This window comes from Zalophus californianus, chromosome 3, assembly GCF_009762305.2.
Source record: "Zalophus californianus isolate mZalCal1 chromosome 3, mZalCal1.pri.v2, whole genome shotgun sequence".
NCBI lineage: Eukaryota > Metazoa > Chordata > Mammalia > Carnivora > Otariidae > Zalophus > Zalophus californianus.
In genome coordinates, this window is record NC_045597.1 from 97,867,232 (window position 1) to 97,887,824 (window position 20,593).

The 20,593-nt window shown below is 36.8% G+C and overlaps 1 protein-coding gene and 1 long non-coding RNA gene across 2 annotated transcripts in view; both read right to left on the bottom strand.

Moving 5' to 3' along the window:
- DPP10 (dipeptidyl peptidase like 10) overlaps positions 1-20,593 on the bottom strand; it is a 1,417,029-nt gene that overhangs the window by 682,417 nt on the left and 714,019 nt on the right. The gene's annotated exons all lie outside the window — the stretch shown is intronic.
- LOC113919994 lies at positions 996-18,862 on the bottom strand. The gene is made up of 3 exons (XR_003519198.1): positions 18,808-18,862; positions 17,913-18,014; positions 996-1,084 (listed from the first exon to the last, which is right to left on the bottom strand). It is a non-coding gene; the product is annotated as an uncharacterized LOC113919994 (long non-coding RNA).

Here is a 20,593-nt window from a genome sequence, read left to right on the forward strand (position 1 = left end):
TTTGCTTTTAACAAAATAGGTAATTGAGTGCTATTAATAAAGAACGCCAAAATCAATATATTCTCCAAACCTGTGCAGTATACAAGGAGGTAACTGGGGTATTGGTTCAGAGGACACATATTTGGAAGAAAGGAAGGAAGGAGTAAAAGCTATGTGGGAGGATGAATAAAAACTACTAAATTTTATTTGCTCTCATTACCATTCTACTCTCCTCTTAGCAGTCTCTGGATTGTGCCTCATCATCAGAATTTCAGGGAGAAGGCACACAAATACAGTGAGATATAGCCTGAGTGCCCCATCTCTGGGGAGCTGTAAAGGAGTAGGACCTTATAGGAGTAGGGCTACCCGTCCCCCAGGATGCTGGACTTCCCTATTGACTGTCTACCTTTCTATCTCCAACATCTGGCATACTGCCTGCCCGATCAGTTTAGTACCTGACTGTTCCAGGAAATATTCAGCGGGAAGCCTGCTTCTCCCTCTGACCCTCTCCCCTGCTTGTGTTCCTGCTCTAGCTGTCTCTCTCTCTGTCAAATAAATAAATAAAATCTTGAAAGAAAAAAAAGTTCACTTAAATAAATAAATAAATAAATAAAAGTCTTCACCACCGTTCTCATCTTCAGCATCCTCACCCAGCCACGACTACTGTTCCTATCCTGGGTTTGAAATGAAAGTGAAATTTCACAAGTCAGTGCTAACTGCCATAGTTCGTGTTTAGTCAGAGCAGCAGTGTGGAAGTTTCCTTCCCTCTGTCCAAGCTAAATGATGCCTCACAAGGCTCCTCTCCCAGAATTCTTCTATAATTTAATGTAGAGCGTTGTCCTAAAATGCACTCATCCTGCTTTATTATGAGTTAAAATTTTTCCATTACTAAAATAACAAAATGTAATGCAATGAAACCACTGTTCACATTGTGGTGTGTTTCCTTCCAGTCTTTTTTTTTTTTCCAAAAACACACTTATCCTTGACCCTGTAGATATTATAAATATTTTATTATCCATTACACTATTACTCTGATTCTTTTGGATGAAGGCTGTATTTGCATCACTGTGTCTTCCTTGCATTTCGAGTCGTTGGCGTTAGCATCCTGTAAGCAAAATAGACAAAGACTTAGGAATCAGATAGGCAGGTTTAAATTCTGGCCTAAGGTGTGTGAGTTGGGCAACTAACTTAAATTCTCCCAGAATCAGTTTCCACATCTAATTAAGATTATAGGAATACATATTTCATATGATTGTTGAATATCAACATTCGCAGTCTATAGTGTACCTAGCTAGCTGCCTAATGCAGAGCAGACACAACAAATTTCATCTCCCTTGCTCATGTGTAGATAGAGTTCAAATTGTTATACTTATTTGGGGTTGTACTGATGAGTTGCATATATATGAAATTATCTATTAAGAGATATTTGATTGGATACTCAAGTATAGGACAATTGGTCATTTCTTTATAAGAATCTGTGAATTTGCACCTAAATCTATATATCAAATAATTATTATTCTTTATCATGTCTCACAAAGGAATGTTGTGCTAACCCTCTTCCTGATCTAGCTATTTAACTGTATTTAAGATCGATACCCTCAAAAAAACCCAAATAATAATAAAATTCTCATTTTTACAAAACATGTTTTCAGAGGAGCATAATTTAATTTCCTTTAAAAGGTTCATCATAATCAGTTGTTCATTAACATGGGGCCAAAACAGTTCCTGGAGTGTGACAAGTGTCCCTTAATAGCACACTAACGACCCTCCATCAGTTGGGCCAGTGTTTATTGAGTATGGTAGAACACAGTGCTAGGCATTGGCGGGGCAGATACAAAATATCTGGAAGACAGCTTTGCAGAGAGACCTGATTAAAAAGCAGACAGGTAAGTGGCTCGGTTCGCTTGTCTCCAAAATGATCTTCACCTGTCTTAAAGATTGCAGGTGCTTATAAGGAGAGCAGCTCGGGCCTTGAAGGCAAGTAGGAAAACTTCACATTCCCTTTTACCACTTAAAGGTGGTCTTTCTAGAAGCAAGTCACCTGTGATTTCTGAGCAGCATGCCTCATCTGCAAAATGAGGTTTCGATAATAGATAGCCTACATGCTTAATAAAGTCCTCGGCGTTAAGTAAGTACTCAGTTGTTATTTTCACTTATTTTTCCTAATTTTTATCTATTGATAACACCTACTTACAGAGTTTTTATAAAGATCAAATAAGAAAACCTATCTAAATGCTCATGAGTAACAGATCTTAGAATGTAATAAGTTCTCAGTTCAGTTCCTTGATTTTTTTGTTTTTATTTATTTATTTATTTTTAAAGATTTTATTTATTTATTTGAGAGAGAGAGAATGAGAAATAGCACGAGAGGGAAGAGGGTCAGAGGGAGAAGCAGACTCCCTGCCGAGCAGTGAGCCCTATGCGGGACTCGATCCCGGGACTCCAGGATCATGACCTGAGCTGAAGGCAATCGCTTAACCAACTGAGCCACCCAGGCGCCCAATTTTTTTTTTATATTATTTATTTATATTATTTATTTTAGAGAGAGTGCACACAGGAGCAGGGGGTGGGGCAGAAGCAGAGGGAGAGGGAGAGGGACAAGCAGATTGCACACTGAGTGCTGAGCCCCACATGGGGCTTCATCCCAGACCCCGAGATCATGACCTAAGCTGAAACCAAGAGTCAGTCCTTAATCTGTTAAGCCACTCAGGTGCCCCTCAGTTCCTTGATCTTCAAGTTCCTAAAGAGAAATGTTCCTGCTCAGTCTGTACTTTTAGGGATTACCCATTAATACCATTTTTAATGTGTGAAGTTATATTTTGTGTTATTGAGGAAAGGAAATAAAGGATTAATGGATTGTACATTAGTTTCTGTATTGGAATTCAAAGGAAGCATGCACCGTACATTTACTTTTGTACACATGATCCTGGGATTCTTTAATAACGCTCTTAGCTCTTCTGACTCTGGTAGCAGTTTGAACATGTTTCAAAAGCTGTCCACATAGAAGCGTTTAATGAATGTATATTAAAAATATCCGAGGGATGCCTGGGTGGCTCAGTCAGTTAAGTGTCTGCCTTAGCTCAAGTCATGATCCCGGAGTCCTAGGATCGAGTCACGCATCAGACTTCTTGCTCAGCAGGGAGCCTGCTTCTCCCTCTGCCTGCCACTCCCCCTGCTTGTGCTCTTTCTCTCTCTCTCTCTCTCTCTCTCTCTCTGACAAATAAATAAATAAATAAATAAATAATAAAATCTTAAAAAATAAAAATAAAAATATCTGATTAAATGGAATGTTTCTAACAGTTCAAGTAGTCAGGTAATGAAATTTCAAGTTTGCAAACTTGAAATTTTCTTGATTTTTCTCTTAGTCCTATAGTTTATAGTTACATTTAGAAATTTTCCCATTTACCAAATGGCATCCAGTGAAGCAATATTTTTGACCCATGGAAGCCCTGCTAACCAAAGGAACACCACAACAGTCATTATAGACAAATCTGTACAAGTTTCATCTTTGGTCTATTTGTTTCAGCTGTATGGTCGTTTGTGTTGGTTTCTGTATTTATCCTGTGTTTGTTTCTTGCTAATTACCACCACATAGGTCATTACAAATGATACACTTGCATATTAATGAACTTAAGAGGGCCTACTGGTGTGAAAGGCCCTGGGAAGACTGATTTGAATAAGACCCTTCCTCACCTGAGGGAGCTGCCAGGCTTCTTTCTGCCAGGAGTTGCTGTCACCCTTATTATTAACCTAAAGAACCCTTCCACATCCTTATTTAGTTTGGGCTTTCTCCAATAGTCACATTTCTAATCCAGAATAAAGCATACAATGGTAATAAAAAGCATTTGCTCCATATACCAAAGGTTTAGGGGATGGTGCCTGTCCAATCCAGGTCCTATAAACATTGCAGGCTCACCTCTGAGCCCACCACATGCTTGACCATGAATGCCAGCCCTAGGCAGTGAGTTCGGCAATGTTCCACTGTAAATACAAATGATTGCCACTTTTCTCTCCGTACATGCTCTTGTCTAGCAGGATCTTGGATTTCTGGTTTCATAGGCCTTAGCTTTGGTGCTGACATTATGAAAGGCCTTTTTAGTGGTCCTGCTCCCTGCCTTTGGCTTATCAAATGGTGATTTTTGAGATTTCTTCTCTGTTTGGATTTTGGAATTCCTCACAAACTCCTGGAATAATTCCCTTTTCCCCAACGTAGCCCATGAATTCTAACTATAAGATGGTCTCTCGACTCCCTTTCAGAAGAAGTAGGTTTGGGGAAAAAAAAAAAAGTAAATTGGGACTGGAGAATTCAGGAATGAGAGAGGGTTATCCCTGAGCAAAGTTTTCAGGTATGAGTCAAAGATGTAAAGGCAGAAGATGTTGCACAGATATGAATAAACCACACCTAAATTAGATGGGCAAGTTGTGGAGTTCAAGCATTACTAGCTAACAGCTAACACAGAAAATTTTAAGAACAATTTGCAGTCATGTTTTTGACCCAGAGTCAATTTGAACTATTGCTTTATTTTCATTTATACATAGTTGTTAGAAGGAAATGTTGCCTGAGGAACCACATCTCATTTGGATTATTTACCTTCCTGTCTCTTTCACATTGTTGCAACCTCAGGAGACCTTCCTTGCTTTTTGTGGACCTGCAGGGAGAAACCATTGAGGTGACTACAGTTTGAGGAAGGAAGCTTCTTCACTCTGGAGGGAGTGCGAAAGATTAATTAGAAAGAGCCCTGCAGGTGAAGAACAAGAATATCTAGGAGGCGACAGTTATTACAGTGCAAGTAAGAAATCATGAAGAAATGCTGAACTAAGTCAGTTAACAGTATGATAGAAATGAGAGTTATTAAGACAGTGGAATTGGCAGAACTCAGAGATAACTGGATATGGAGGGTAAAGGGAAGGACGAATTGAGAAAGGCATTTCAATTCTACCAGCCCAGCTAAGGAATATAGAGTAGAATGAGGGAAGAGCAAGTAAGTTCAGTTGGGGGCATGCTGAGAAGGAGAAGCGTCTAACATGGAAAGAGAAACATGAGGCTGGAGCTCAGAAGAGAAGGTACAGCCATACATCAAAGGAACCAGTAGAACTGAACTTGGTAGTTGAAATCTTGAGAGTAGGTAACATTACTTACAGAAAATGTGTAGAGAGATAAAAGTAGAGCGTGAGGATGGGTGGCTGGAGACAATATACTTAATAAAAAAGCAGAGGCAGGGAAATGAAAATGAAAGATCTGAGTCTTTGTAGAATCAGAACAGGATTAGGCCACAGAACCTGAGGGAAAAGAGAGGTTTAAGGAGTAAGGCATCAACTGAAGTTTGGAAAATGCTCAATGTATTCAGCAATTTTAAGTAATTGTGACTTTAAGAAGTTTCAGGAGAGTAATAGAGCAGAAAGACAGACAATGAGCCCAAGAATGCCTAGAAAGTGGAGTAGGCTACTCTTCAGAGTATCTTGAAGGAGAAGGGAATTCTATCTGAGCTAACAAGCTATAGGAAAGGCAGGTGCAAAGAATTTTTTTTTTTTGAATGGTAGTGGAAAATATATGGATAGAAGGGCTTTGAATGGACAAAAGATAAATGGTGGTGGTGGTTTGGAGTGTTCCAAGGAAGCTGAATCACTGAAAGGAGAAGAGAGAAAAGCTGAAGAAATCTCCCTGGATAACAGGGACAGTTGAGAAGGGAACAACACAGTAAGCCATGTGCACGAGGCCACAGTGGAAATTCAGAAGAGAAATAGAGCAAACCTTCTCAAACTTTAATGAGCATAAGAATTACTGAGGGATTTTGCTTAAATGCATATTCTGATTCACTGTGTCTGGGGTTGGACCTATGATTCTGTATTTCAAACAAGCCTTCCGGTGATGCCCATGCTACTGGTTCTCTGATCACCCTTTGAGAGATAAGGACATAGAGGAAACTGCATGAGTGAGGCGCATGGGTTTTGAACGTAATCAACATAAATGCAAAGTAAGGACCTAGTTTGACAAGTCGAGAGACATGGCAAAGTGGCCCAACAAGAATGCATTCTACAAGTAGTTCGTGTATTCATTAAGAATGTACCAAAGTCTTTTTTAACCTGCATCTGCTTCTCCTTTGCAGAGCATAAAACAAGGCACGTTAGGTACAGTCTCTGAGAGTTTAAGGATATCTTAATACGTACAAGAAAACAGAAAAAAAATGCTAGTAATTAATATATAGATACATAATTATTTCAGAAATAAACAATGGTCAACACTTGTTAGGGATGGTAGCTAGACAGCTCAAATATTTCTTTGGATTAATTTTTTTAGATGGAGACATCATGAAGGGTTTTCAACTGGCCATTCATTTGGAAGTTGAATACATACTGAGTGGTTATCATCCATCTTCCCTACATTCATCTTTAAAAGAAGATATGACAGATGTAAAGTTTCCATCAATTTGAAAATAGTAGAGGGAAAAATGAGGCTTCGCCTTGAATCTAAGTGATCCTATCTCTTTAAGCCTCTTTCACAGTGGAGAGCTACATGAAGCCTGAGTCTGAAACCATTTGGTTCAGACAGAAGAGATATGACAAGGAACAAGTGTCATGGAGAGAGAAACAATGTTAGATGTTCAGAGATTACCTAATGCTCTTTTAGACATTTCCTCCTGTTTACTGAATCAGCCCCCCACCCCTTGCTACCATTCCATCAGGTTAGCCGATGGATAACACATTTTTTGTGCCATTCTTACCTCCATCACATACCATGTGCTCATAACTAGATTGGCAAGAGCAAGTTCAGTGTCTTTAGAAACTTGCTAGCTGGTTTAGAAGAAAGGGTTAATCATAAAACTACATTATGAAGTAGTATTGCCCATGGAGTCCTTTGCAGAGTAGTATTCCATACAATTCTACTAGAAATATGGACTGAAAGAGAGTTTGATGCTGATAAGAGTTTGTAAAATACTGTAAATGAAAACTTCTCTTCCACATAGGAATAGGACAGCATGCAAATTGTGATGGTTCCGGGAATTACTGCGGTAAATGAATCTGTTCTAAAGTTTTTAAAGGTTTTTTTTTTTTTTTAAACCATCCGACTATCTTATATCATAAAAACTATTAACTAATTCAAGGGCTTAGTATTCCTCAGAGGACAAATAAGGGAATATTGTAAAGATTAAAGTGTTTGCTATAGTCAGTTTAGTGCAATTGCTATTAGGGAGGCTAGGGATCATTTCAGAAATCTGGGGATCACATTAATAAGGAGTTGGAACTGACATTGAATGATGTGAGTAGTTTGAGCATTGACAAAATAAGATATTCTGGGTTTGGATGGAAGTTGAGAGGGTTAACAGAATAAATAAAAATGTAGAGGAGGAAACAGTTCAGGGTTCAGGTGTGTTTAAACCACAATGAGAGAATCAATATGCCTGAAGAGGAGAATTCTGATTGAGTGAAAATCAATTTGGCAAGGCTGATTATAAAGACCCTTGCATTTTGGGTTAGGTTCTATGAAGATTGAACTATGCATTAATTGCATCCAGAGGGGAACAAATAGGGAGTATGTCTTTAGCATTCTGACCAAAATATTTCTTTCATTTTTTAAAAAATTTCACTGTTGCTTCTGTTTTTAAAAATAGCACAAGCACATGGAGAAAATTTTATAACATGAAAAAAAGTAAACAAAAGAAAGTTAAAACCACTCATGAATGCAATGACCAGATAATGCAATTGACATTGGGAGTATCCTATGCCAATTTTTCCTCAGCATACACACGTTCACACACTCATTTTAGAAAAGTCAGCTCACTCCATATCATGGTGGCTATAACCTAAATTCCTAAGAGGTAAGTAAGTTAATATAAATGTGTGTAGCAGGCTAGAGTGGGTGAGGTGTTGAAGAAGCAGTCTTTCACACAGACACAACACAAATTAAATACATGGAATGTTCTTTGCCTTCCACAAGGAAATATACAATTTCCTCGCACTACACCCTTGCACTATGTTTTATTTCAAACATATAGCCATATCTGGGTCCATTTTTAATGTTACCACACTTGATGGGAATACAGGTATAAAAAAAATTTTTATTTTGTCAACTCTAACCTTAGAAAAACAATAGATAAATGGTACCTGACTCTAAGCCTTAGTGCATGGGAGTCTGACAGAGGGGGAAGGGTGCTGACTGAGGGTGCAGCCACTTGGCAGCACCTACTGCTGTCAACCAGGAATGGGGACCAAAGTTGGCAGATGCTCATAGATTTCAAAAGAAGACAGAAATCTGGTACTTATACGTTAATTTCTGACTTTTTGAAAATAGGAATTAATCATATTAACAAGAGAGTCAGAATTCAAGAGTGAAAAAAAACACATTCTGGACTCTATAGTTGGTGCCTTGTGCTTATATATACCCACAAAACAAAACAAAACAATAACAACAAAACCTCCTGGTTCTCTACAGTTAGGAAATGATACTACACATCCTCTCTGGCAGAAAATCTTGAATGGGTAATGGACATTTCTACTTACGAGACTTTTCTATCCTTAGATGTGACCTGATATAATATTTACATTTGTATTAGCATATTATGAATCTTTCATTGTAAAAAGACTCATTTGGAAAGTCTGTAGCATTTCAAAAAAATGCTTACTGAATGTATATTTTGTTGATTTGAATAGGTATTTACCCACTGGAGGAAGATCTATTCCCAAATGTCATTTAGGTTATTTTCAAGAACTCCCTGCTGAATATTGATGCCGCTCTGTGCCTTTGCAGAAGGGGGAACAAAGCCAGCTGTGTCGAACCTTGGAATCACAGTGAGTAATTAGCACAATGTCTGTAATCAGGGAAAGGTTAGCTTAGGAAAAGAGGAATATAAATGTCTGTGACACACAAAAAGGAACAAGAGAGAGATCATCTGAACAAGAACAACAAGAACAGAAAGAACACTTGAACTTTAAAAAAACAACCGGTTTTTATATATTTATTTACCTTATCTTCTCCACTTTAATCATAAACTTTTCTCCTACCTGAAAAATCCTAGCCATGTGGTACTATACTTTTATCTACTTATATCATTAGTATTATTTTTAAATAAATATGCTTCAACTACTACAGGTTGATAAAAAGAGAGCTTTCATAGTCAATCAAGATTACCTAAGCACAGAAAACACAAAATAACCTGAAATGAATGACGCATTATCTAATTTGAATCAATAGCAAAGGTGGTGTAAACTACAACAAAATGTTATGAATAGAAATATCCAACAAATGAAGTTGTTTCAACAAAACATTGTATTTGGTCTATTATGAAAATATAGATACAATTCCAAGCAGGAAACAGGTAACTTTTACTTAGCCTAATAATATGGCTTCTTAAAAATCTAACTGAAATATTTTTGAAATCAAACTACAGATCTGAAATGGCTCATTATTTAAAGAAATGAAGTAATTTTTAAAATTTTATGTGAACTTCCAATTTTTCTGATTCCCAAGTTTGTGTTGTATGTGTTTGGTTTTCCTCAAATTAGAAGTGTCATTTTTTTTCCACATTGGGAAAAAAAAAAAGGTTAAGTTTTAAGGTGCCTGCCAAGATCCAAGTTTCTAGTCTTTATTTTGCCTTTTCCTATTTGGAATTAGTTTGAAAAATCCTTTAACGGTATCTATCATGATTTATATGCATGCCCAGAGATGATTTTAATCAATGAGGGAGGAGAAACACTTGTTTATGGTCCCAAGATTTTTTTCATCCTAGTACTACTGATATTATTACTCCTACCACTTGAATTTTGGACCCTGAGATTAACATTTTTAGAAATGTACAACTTTATAAATTGGCTAACTAATCTTCCCTAATGTCCATGTTAATGTTTGGGATTCCTTCTGCAGTGACAGTGAATAGGAAAGTAGTTGAACTTTTGACAGAAGGTAAGTGGAGAGAGCCTTTTTATATTACTGCATGGACTTGGTGAGTTTATCTAAAATGGGCAATAAGGATGGATTATCTCTAAGGTGTCCCTGGTTCTCTCCCTGGTAAGTAGATAGAGGATGAAGCCCCTAGTAAGTCAAAGAACAGACTCAGAGTAACTCTATAGTTATTTTTCTAATCCATTGGTTGATTGATTGATTTAATAAGAATTTATTAAACAACATCTAGATGTCAGGTACTGTTTTAGACACTAGTGATGGAATAATTAACAAACAGACATTGCCCATTTATCACTACAAACTTAATGTAATAAGATTTACATGATAGAAAGGAACAAAAACATAATTACATAAGTAAGTAATTAGTTATAATTCTAGGTATTATGAAATTGTACATAAAAGGGGATTTGATCTAGTCTTGAATAGTCAAACAATAATGCCACATAACAAATGCCCCCAAGGAAGTGCTCTTTAAGATGGGTTCTGAAATAACATCAGGAATTAAGGAAAGATGTGAGATGGTCCATCCCAAGGAAGATGGAAGGAAGCTGCTCATGTGAAGTCTTAGACCAAAATGAGTCCTATATGTCTAAGAAATTTGAATTTAACCAGTTCTTCAGAGATCAAACAATGAACACATGAATGGCAAAGATGTGGCTGGAGAGGTCTGTAGGGGTTAATCAAGCAAGTTTCCTTGGAGCTATAGCAATCTTAACCTCTCTACTTATTTGATGGTAGAAAGAGATGGAAATTAGTTTGAAGGAGCAAATAGTTTAGGTAGGAGATGGTGTTGGTTCAGACTATTGTGATAGGAATAGACTAGAGAGAAGTAGAAAGACCTAAGAGGTATTTGGGAGATAGAATGAACAGAAACTGGTGGTCAGTTGGATGTAGTAGGCGAGAAAAAGAAAGGGACAAAAGGTAACATCTAGGTTTGGGGTTGAACAACTGGCTGGATGGGTTTAGATCCCAGAGAAGGGGTGGGTTTAGATGAAGAAGGCTTTGCTAAGACAAAAGTTACTGTCACATAAAATCATTCCTGAAAAGCCACCCTAGGGGATCCTTGCATTTGGGAATCTAGTTTTATTTAATATTTCAGTTTTTTTCTTTCTCCTCCATGTTCTTCCACCCTCCCCACAACATGGTTACTCTAAAAGTAATTGAGATATATATATACCAAAAGAGAAAGAGACCATTCTTTTCCCCCTCTCTTAAGCTCCCCTGTGTAATTGTACCTATTTATTTTCATACCTCACAAAATTTTTAACAAGATCAGCCCAGTCCTCATCATTTTCCTTTTCATCATATGTTGAGCTTACAAAATCTCTTCAGGAAACTGTGCACAAGTCAGTGTTCCAAAAGTATGAAAAATATATGTGAAATATATTTGAATATACTTTGAAATATAAATACTAACAATTATTTTCAGGCAATTTACATCCAAACATGGAGCTCACAGGCACACACAAAAGAAAAAGCTGGCTACTAAAATTGCTATTTTGATTTTCCACCTGTGTGATAGCAGGCAGTGAATTTCCAGCCTCTGTAATTCTTTTTTGTTTCTTTTTAATAATAAAACTTCATATTATTTGACTTGATGTAACCTGTAAATAAACCAAACAATTTGCTGTCATGACCAAAATTAATCAAGCAATCACCAAATATTGACTGAGTGCCTACCATGGCAAAGTGAATAGACTGGGGAGAGTGAGGAGCTACAGGGAAGTGTACAGGTTTTTCTCACAGAACTTTCTGTCTAGCTGGTGGGACAAGATCTGAACATATTTTAAAAAGGTGATTTTTACACATGAGTGATTACAAGGAGGGATAAATAAAAAGATACAGCAAATAAGAACAGATTCATTGTGCCATGTATACATTCTACGAGTTGCAAGAAAAGAGAAGTTTTGTGCTTTGGAAATTTGGTAAAGATTTATGGAAAATAAAGGTTTTAAGCTCAATATTACAATACATACAGATTTTAGCTAGAAAGAGAGGAAACGAAAGAAAAGGATGGTATGATATTCCAATTATGAGTGGCTCAAGAGTAAATTGTGGTGTTATGGGGGGGTGTATCAACAAGATTAAAAGCTAGGGAATCTGTTTTAACTCAACTTTAACAATAATTTTATATATATACATATGCAAAAGCAGTAACCTTCTCTAGACCTCCACTTTCTCACCATTAAAATGAGGGAATTGGATTAAGTGTTCTCTACAGAATATTTGAAATCAAACATTAGTTTGTATTATAAAGACAGAGTAAGTTCTTACTGGTCTGGCATTATATGAAATCAACAAAAGGTAGAGCATTTGGAAATATGCAGATTATAGTTTAAATCTGACAGGTCAGGATTCAAATCTTGGCAGACCCATTTGGTATAGGAAACTTGGACAAGATACTTAACCCTGACATCCCTTTACTCTTCATCAATCAATTGATAGATGTTATAGATGTAAATATAGATATTAACATAGGTAGTCTTTTCAATAGTGAAAATAATATGTAACAGTGCTGTGTTACATAGCTGGTTGTGTAGGAGGCACTGAAAAAAATTTTGTTATATCCTTTGGTAGCCATGGAGGAAAGCCCTAGGTTGCAGTCATGAGATCTGAATTCAAATCTCTGCTATGCAATAGACTGAGGGTCTGAAACTAAAAGGGGTTTGAACAAGTTCCTTGTTTACACGTATCTCAGTACCACTCAACATTTTACAGGGAAACAAAAAGTCAAAATATATATGGGACAGCATGAATTGTGTAGAATGCAGCCGTTGATAATGCTAAACAGTTAAGAGAATGCTGTAGTTATCCCCGTTTCACAGTATTTTTTTTTTCTTTCAACTAGACATATATTCCCCTCACACCATTCCCCACTGATGCTTGTGATAACTTATAATTTCTCTTCAGTGTGCTTTGAGATTCTTGGATACTGTTTAGGCTGCACAACATTTCCACTCCACTGTGCTAATTAGCATCACAATGAATAATTATCAGCAGCTTCACAATTGTCTCTAGCATATTGTTTTTATTTTATTATTTTTATAGATTATGAGGAGAGCAACATAAAACACACCACTGGTTTTCATGCCAAGAATACTTCATCTAACTAAGTAATACCATGCAGTACATTTCAGAAATAAATGCCACTCATAAACACGGTATTCTAATGCATATTGAAGTTTCATGTACTAAAGATTGGAGTAGCTATTGGTAGTCAATGAATAATGGATAGGAATGATTAATGACTTTGTGAGATAAGGGATAATTAGATTTGGCATGTGCATCCACCATTTAAGCAAATTGGTATGTGGATTGCGTAGTTGAAAGAGATACAGACAAATGACATTAAGCTTCAATGATTCAAATGGGTCTCCTGAGAATGGATGATCCAAATTCTTTTCTATTTTTCCTCCAACAACTCAACACAATCATAAAGGTAACAATGGATCTTATTTTTATGCTAGCAATGGTTGCCTCAGCAACAGAGTGACAGACTTTGAAGCCCAGCAAGCCTGTTCACACTTTTCTGCCTTCAGGCCATTCACCCTTCTTTTCTCACATCTCTGTCATTTATTCAAATAATGCTCTACAGTCCCACTACCTCTGGACACAGTGATGTTGGGGAACAATAAAAGCTCTTGGCAAAACTATGAAGAAGGAATAGTTTTCTATAACATCTCCTGCAAATCCCCCATCCCACCTCTTCAATGCATGCCCACAGCCGTACACATAGGCAAGTACACCTGCTTATGTAGTACACTATAGCTACTCACCTCTTCTCAAAGTGGTACATTAATAAGGACTACCCTTTGCAGGTGATGGTTAGTTTTGGATCCTCTTTATTCTTAACAAACCATTGATGTCCCACCTCCCTTGTTTGAGCTTTCTAGTTAAATCCAGGAATTAATCTATGCCAATGTGTTAATGCTACATTTCTAAATCTAAAGTAGAAACACATTGGTATGCCCTCATCAAGACAGAAGCCTGCCAAAAGTAATTTTTTATTAATATTAGATAAAATGCAGAAATGATAGGAAGGAAATTTATTTAAATTAGAATTTCTTCAGTGTTATCAGTATAAAAAAATGCTCATTTGTACTGAAAGGTGTTTTTATTTTCTCCTAGTAGAAATGAAATAAGTGGAGTTAAAATTAAAATGCAGTAACCCGAGTGGGTTGGGGAGTAAAGGTGGGTGTGGTGGTTGGTGGCACATAAAGAAGATCTAAACTGTAAATATAAGTCTTTAAGGAAAAATGTTGGTGGAAGCTAATTGATAAATGGGCTTATTATTTATTTATGTTTTTTTAGAGGGGAGGAGCAGAAGAAGAGGGAAAGAGAGAGAGAGAGAGAGAATCCCAAGCAGGCTCCACATACAGCATGGAGCCCAACACAGGGTTCTGTCTCACAACCCCAAGATCATGTCCTGAGCCTAAATCAAGAGTCGGATACTCAACCAACCGAGCCACCCAATCACCCCATAAATAGGTATATTCTTAACAAATATTTATAATTTTAAATGGATTCATGTAGACTTAAGAAAACAAATGAATGGATACTATTAGGAATTAGGGTGAGGTATTCATTAAATCAAATGCCTGCCCATCATACTTTCTTTTGTCTGTGTTTTTAGAAGGGCAAAACACAAAAGGAATAATCATGAATAGGAACCAAAACACATTATTATGTGCTGTACAAAAGCCTGGTGCATTATACACAGCTCTGGTAAATTCTAGTTTCTCGTAGCCTATAGGGGACCTTATATGTTGCCCAAAAATCTTTACATTCAGAACTTACCACCCTCAGACTGGTCACGTAAATAAAAAAAGTAGAGACAAGAAGAAGTTTATGACGGCTAATTCTAGAAACCTAGTCCTTGGTGAGCTCTTCCACCTACATAATAAGCATCCAGGAAGATAGAACAGAGATGGAAAAAGAGTAGAGTAGAGAAGATGGATGTGTATGATTTAATGTACACTCAACATTAGTGAGAATGTCTTCATTATTGTTTGATTGCTGACTAATCAGATCAGAAATGTCTTCTTGGGCCATGGTGTGGGATTGGGGATGAGAAGTAAAGCTGGGATGGTTGTGGGAAGAAAAGAGCAGAAAACATGACCAAAAATATACCTTATGAAAATACTTAAAATAATGAGAATTTGAGGCTAGTAGAGGAGACATCTGGGAACAGAAGAACCATTTAGGACATTTAGATTAAACACTCACACACACTTATAGTATGTATGTGTGTGTATAAATATAAATACAAATATGTATGTATTTGTATATATACAAATATATAAATCATATATAACATAACATGTAAAAACTATAAAACAGAAAATATAGCATATATAAAATATATAACACAAACTATTATATATATTTAATATAGAAATAGTAAATATTAAATATGATATACAAATATATCACACATATAAATATATATACATAATATATATGATATGATATCTCATGATATGTCATGATATATGGTTGTGTATATATATATATATATATATATATATATATATATACATATATATATATATAAATAAAACCTAGCCCATAGTGATACACACATACACACTCCCCAGGCATATTTAATAGTCACTTAGGGAAAAAGATTTATATCCATCTGTAAAGTAACCTATGAAAACAACCTATAGTAATCAAACTAGTTGTTTTTCGTCATGAAATAATGAATCATGAATCACCAAATGTGAACAAAATATTAAAGAAAATACCAGGGTGGGGAAACATACAGCTGACTAGGCAGAAACAGAAATAATACAGAGAAGAGAAGAGCATCTACAAGATAGATTTAGTGTATTCAGAGGAAAATTAGCATTTATAGCATTTATAAAAGAGACTGATGTCAAAGAAAAAAAGAGTATTAAAAGTACCTAAGCAATTTTTAAAGTCAGCATATAGAATGAAAAGTAAGATGAACAAAGCTAAGGATCTAGCTGTTGATCTGAAAGAGAAAAATTGACAAAACACCCCAGAAGACAAAAAGAGCAAAAGATAAAGAGAAGGATAATAAAAAGAGAGATTCTTCCCAAGGAGGAAAGACCCAAGACTCTAGATCTCATCAAATAGGAGGAGTCCTAGATGAAAAGAGCTGAGATGATGAATGGCAAGAAAGAATGGAATAAATAATAAAATAAAGTTTGTCTTAGGTAAAGAAAGATAAATCTTCATATTATAGGACACATAGAAATGCTGATTAGAATGAAAAAGAACCATACCTTGTGATTTACACACCTTCATAGGATAAAGAGAAATTCCATGACCTTCCATAGAAAAAAGAGCTACAACACACCGCAAGAAACTGTTGGCAGATTGACTTCTCATAAGAACACTACTGCTGGGATGCTTGGGTGGCTCTGGTCATGATCCCAGGATCCTGGGATCAAGCCCTGCATCAGGCTCCCTGCTCAGCAGGGAGTCTGCTCTCCCCCGACTAGAGCTCTCCCCGCCCCCCCGCTAGTGCTCTCTTTCAAATAAATAAAATCTTAAAAAAGAACACTACTGCTAAGCAGATAATAAAGACACAACTTGAGAAAAATGGAATCTACTCAGACAAATTCTCAGTGAAGCATAAAGAAAAAACAAATCCAGTGTTTCAAATGCTCAAGGACCTCATATTGAAAATGACTCCATCATTCCCTGGCTATAACCCCTTTCAGGTCTGAGCATGCATTCCCCCACCTGCTGGACTGCTGACAGTTAGCAGCTGGGCTCCTCCCCACCCATCATCCCGATATTGTCCCAACATCATGCCTCCTTGGTGTAACCCACACCCAATGCCGACTCCCTTGTTCCAATTTTGGACTGTTCTGAAGGAGTATCTCTGGTCAAGAAATCCTCATGAGATCACGTGAGGCATTTATTATAACCACTTCACAGCCCAGCTTTTCCTTTTACCTCAACTCTGCTTCTTTTTTCAATCCATCCTCCTTCCCCTCCATCCCACACCAGGCTGATCCTTAGGAGGAAGACCCAATCAACTGAATTTCCTGAACACAAATCTCTGTCTCAGAGTCTGCTACCTGGGGAAACTTACCTGCAACAGGAAACTACAGAGCAAGAATTTTTTAAAAAAGTATTCAAGAAGAAAGTGACAAGATAATTATGCATTAGTGGTCCCTGAAATTATATATGTGTGTGTGTGTGTGTGTGTGTATATATGTATATATGTGTGTATATGTATGTATATATGTAAATATATGTATATGTATGTATATATGTGCATATATATGTATATATTATATATGTATATATATATAAAATTTTACATATATATGTAAAAAGCTCAAAAGAAAGAAAAAGTCACTAGATGCAGATGTTTAGGATATTCTCCTTTGAGCATTAAAATGTCAGTATCATAAGATTACATTTCTTTACAGTTTTAATTTCAATGTTTGGGTTATATATTTATATGTTAATATACTTACATAATTTAAAAGCTATAGATTGTTTTTATTGGCCTTGTATTTTTGGAATCAACGTTTTTATTGGCCTTATATTTTTGGAATCAACCCATAGTAAAACTGGAACACAACTAATTGGACTACAGATGTGAAATTTATAAACTTAGAAATTTTAAAAATAATAATATAAGCAATAAATTTTAGGAGAAAAGGGAGAAAAGAACACAGTTGGATTAGTCACTGTATGATTAATTTTTCAAAGACTGGAATCAAATAATACTGTCAAAAATTAGTAAATCATGAAAAAATATCAAAATATTTATTTTAAGCATATAAAGGACAGTCCCCAAAGAAAAAAGAAACTATGAAAAGAAATCATCCAGAGTAGAAATGGATATGAATGTGGAAGAAATTTTGCACTCTTAATTTGAGACTCATCTGTACAGACTTTTAGAAATTTTGTAGCTAGTTCTTTAATTTATAACATAACTTTAAAAACATTAAAGAGCACTCACATCAACAAAAGACTAGGTAAATAAATTACCGTGAAATAAATTTTAATAGCCACTTATGGCCCTCAATTTATATAATGCTCATACCTTCTGAAAGTGCTTTCACATGTTGTTGAAGCAAAAATCATTTATTGATCACTTCTTCTGGGCAAGCCATTGCTTTCCCTATGAAGTCATTTGTTTTCATCCCTGAGACAGGTAAGGGAAAATGTCTTTCATCCTTTTGACAGTTAAGAAAACTAAAACAGGGCACCTGGGTGGCTCAGTCAGTGTCTGCTTTCGGCTCAGATCATGGTCCCAGGGTTCTGGAATCAAGCCCCACGTAGGGCTCCCTGCTCAGCGGGGAGTCTGTTTCTCCCTCTGCCTCTCCCTCTACTGCCCAGTCCCCCTGCTTGTGCTCTCTCTCTGTCAAAAAAATAAATAACATCTTAAAAAAAAAAAACCCAAAAAACCCTAAAACAGAGAGTAAGTTGCTTTGCCTAAGGTCATCAAACTCATCTTGGTGGTACTTAAGCTCTGTTCCCTGTCCTCCCAAACCCAGATTCTTGTGGCTATTTCCCAATTATTGGGAAATAAATGACAACCAAAGGAGTTAATCCAGAAGAGCCAATGTGAGAAATGGATAAAAGTCGATAGGAGAATTGGGAAATGCATAAGCAATTAATATTTTCTACCTGACATTTATTTGCCAGGCACTGTGGTAGGTCCTTACACAGATTTTATTTCATTAATCCTCACAATCCCTATGAAATAAATAGTATTATCCCTGGTTAATACGTTAGAAAGTCGAGGCTCAAACTAGCTACTTATGACAATCTACACAGCCAGAAAATGGCAGCAAACTAACCAATTCTCTAACTTGTGTTTTTTCCCCTAAGCAGAGTTTCTCAGCCTCGGTATTATTGACTGTTTGGGCTGGGTAATTATCTCTTGTGGGGATGTTTAACAGCTTCTACCCACTGGATGCCAGTAGCATCCCCACCTCCATTTGCAATGACTAAAAATATTTCCAGGTGCCCCAGGGGACGGGATGAAGGGATCAATCTCAGCTGAGAACCACTGCCTTATAGGTATGGATTACCTTCTTGAGCTTTATTACATTGCGGAATGTCCCCTCAGTGGGATTCTAGTTCCTTGAACTTGGATTCTCTTTAGCTTTCTCTTTGTACCTTATTGTGAAATTCTTATTGATGACGTTGAATTTTATCTGGGTCTTGTGAGTCTGGAGAGCAGCAATGATTAGGCAATCCCTCCACCCCTTTGTGCTCAGGAAAAGACTGCGAGGAGCCACCATTCCGCATTTGACTTAGAGAAAACAACAGATGATCCACTTCTTCACCTCCAACAAGGCCAGATATGGACCCTCCAAATTCCCATTCTTTGTCTAACAAATGATTAGATGGACTGTTTTGTGCCTACTGATAAATCAGAACAAAAGGCTGGTAACCAAATTCATTAAGTTTCTCCCCTCCCAGGCCTCTGCAGTTGGATCTACCCTTAGCCTGAGCCTACATATAACCCTTCTTTAAGGTCCCCACCCTGAGAATAGACAGACCTCTGGATAAAACCTTCTCCGATCTACTGCCTGGCCACCTTATCCTTGCTCATCCACTTCCTCAAACCTCATCTTTTTGTAGCTCTGTTTAATCTTCTTTATGAAGAAAAGAGCTTTTCTGGCTAATCTTTGAGAAGCCGGCAATCCCCTGGTTAGACATTCTTCCTATTGCAACAGCCCCCTCCTGCTATTCATCCCCCCACTCTACTGCAATAATTTTCTCAAATAAAGTTTCTCTTTACCTAGATCCAGATTTTTTATTTCACATTATGATAACATACAGAAACAAAGAAAAAAGAATGCCAATGACTTGATATCTCTATCATTTAGGACAGAATCAAATTCCTGCACTTAACCTAAAATACTATTTTATTTTATTTTAAAATACAATTTTAATTAAAAAAAGTATGTGGAATATACATTGTAAATATATAACTGAGTAAAAAAAAATAAGGTATTTCATTCAGTGACTTCAAAGGTGGCTCATATTCAGAGCCTTCTAAGTGGACTTGTTTGGAACCCTCAGGCTGGAAGAAAGAGTAAAAAGCTGCTCAAGAACTGACATCTATGCATTTGTCAGCATAGGACACAATTGACATGTCAGCTGAGTATTAAAATGATCAGGGCAAAGCTAGCTGGAGTGACTCTAAATGAGAAAACAGTGTGATGAGATTCATTGCCTGAGGCATAGAACCTTTGTTTAAACTGCCTCCCAAAGGTCTGGATTGATGAAAAGCCAACTTGTCTCCAAGAGCAGTCTCAGTGACTAAGAAATGGCTCACCACTGACAAGGTTAGTTCAAGGGAGTAAAGGTAGAACAGAAATAAAGCCAAAACTTGGTCTGCCGTGGAGAGGTTCCCTTCTGTAGCCATGTCAGAACTATCCCCTGAGTGTATTTCTTCCATCCTGAAACCACTTTAATTTATTCTGCAATTTAACAGGAGGCAGAACCCATGTGGGGGTGGGGTGGGGGGTGAGGGAGGGAGAAATGGGGGAGCAAAACCAGTTCCACCAGTAGCTGAATTCTGTCTACAATAATTTTCTAACCATTTTTCATTTGCCTCTTCTGCTAATTATTGCCTTCAAAAATGATTGCTTCTCAACCCAAATTTTGGACTTGGTGCCAACTCTTTCCCCCCCACCCCGCCCAGGACCAATAGTCTAGATTAGAATTTTCTGTTGCTATTTTAACTTAAAACACCATTAATGACAT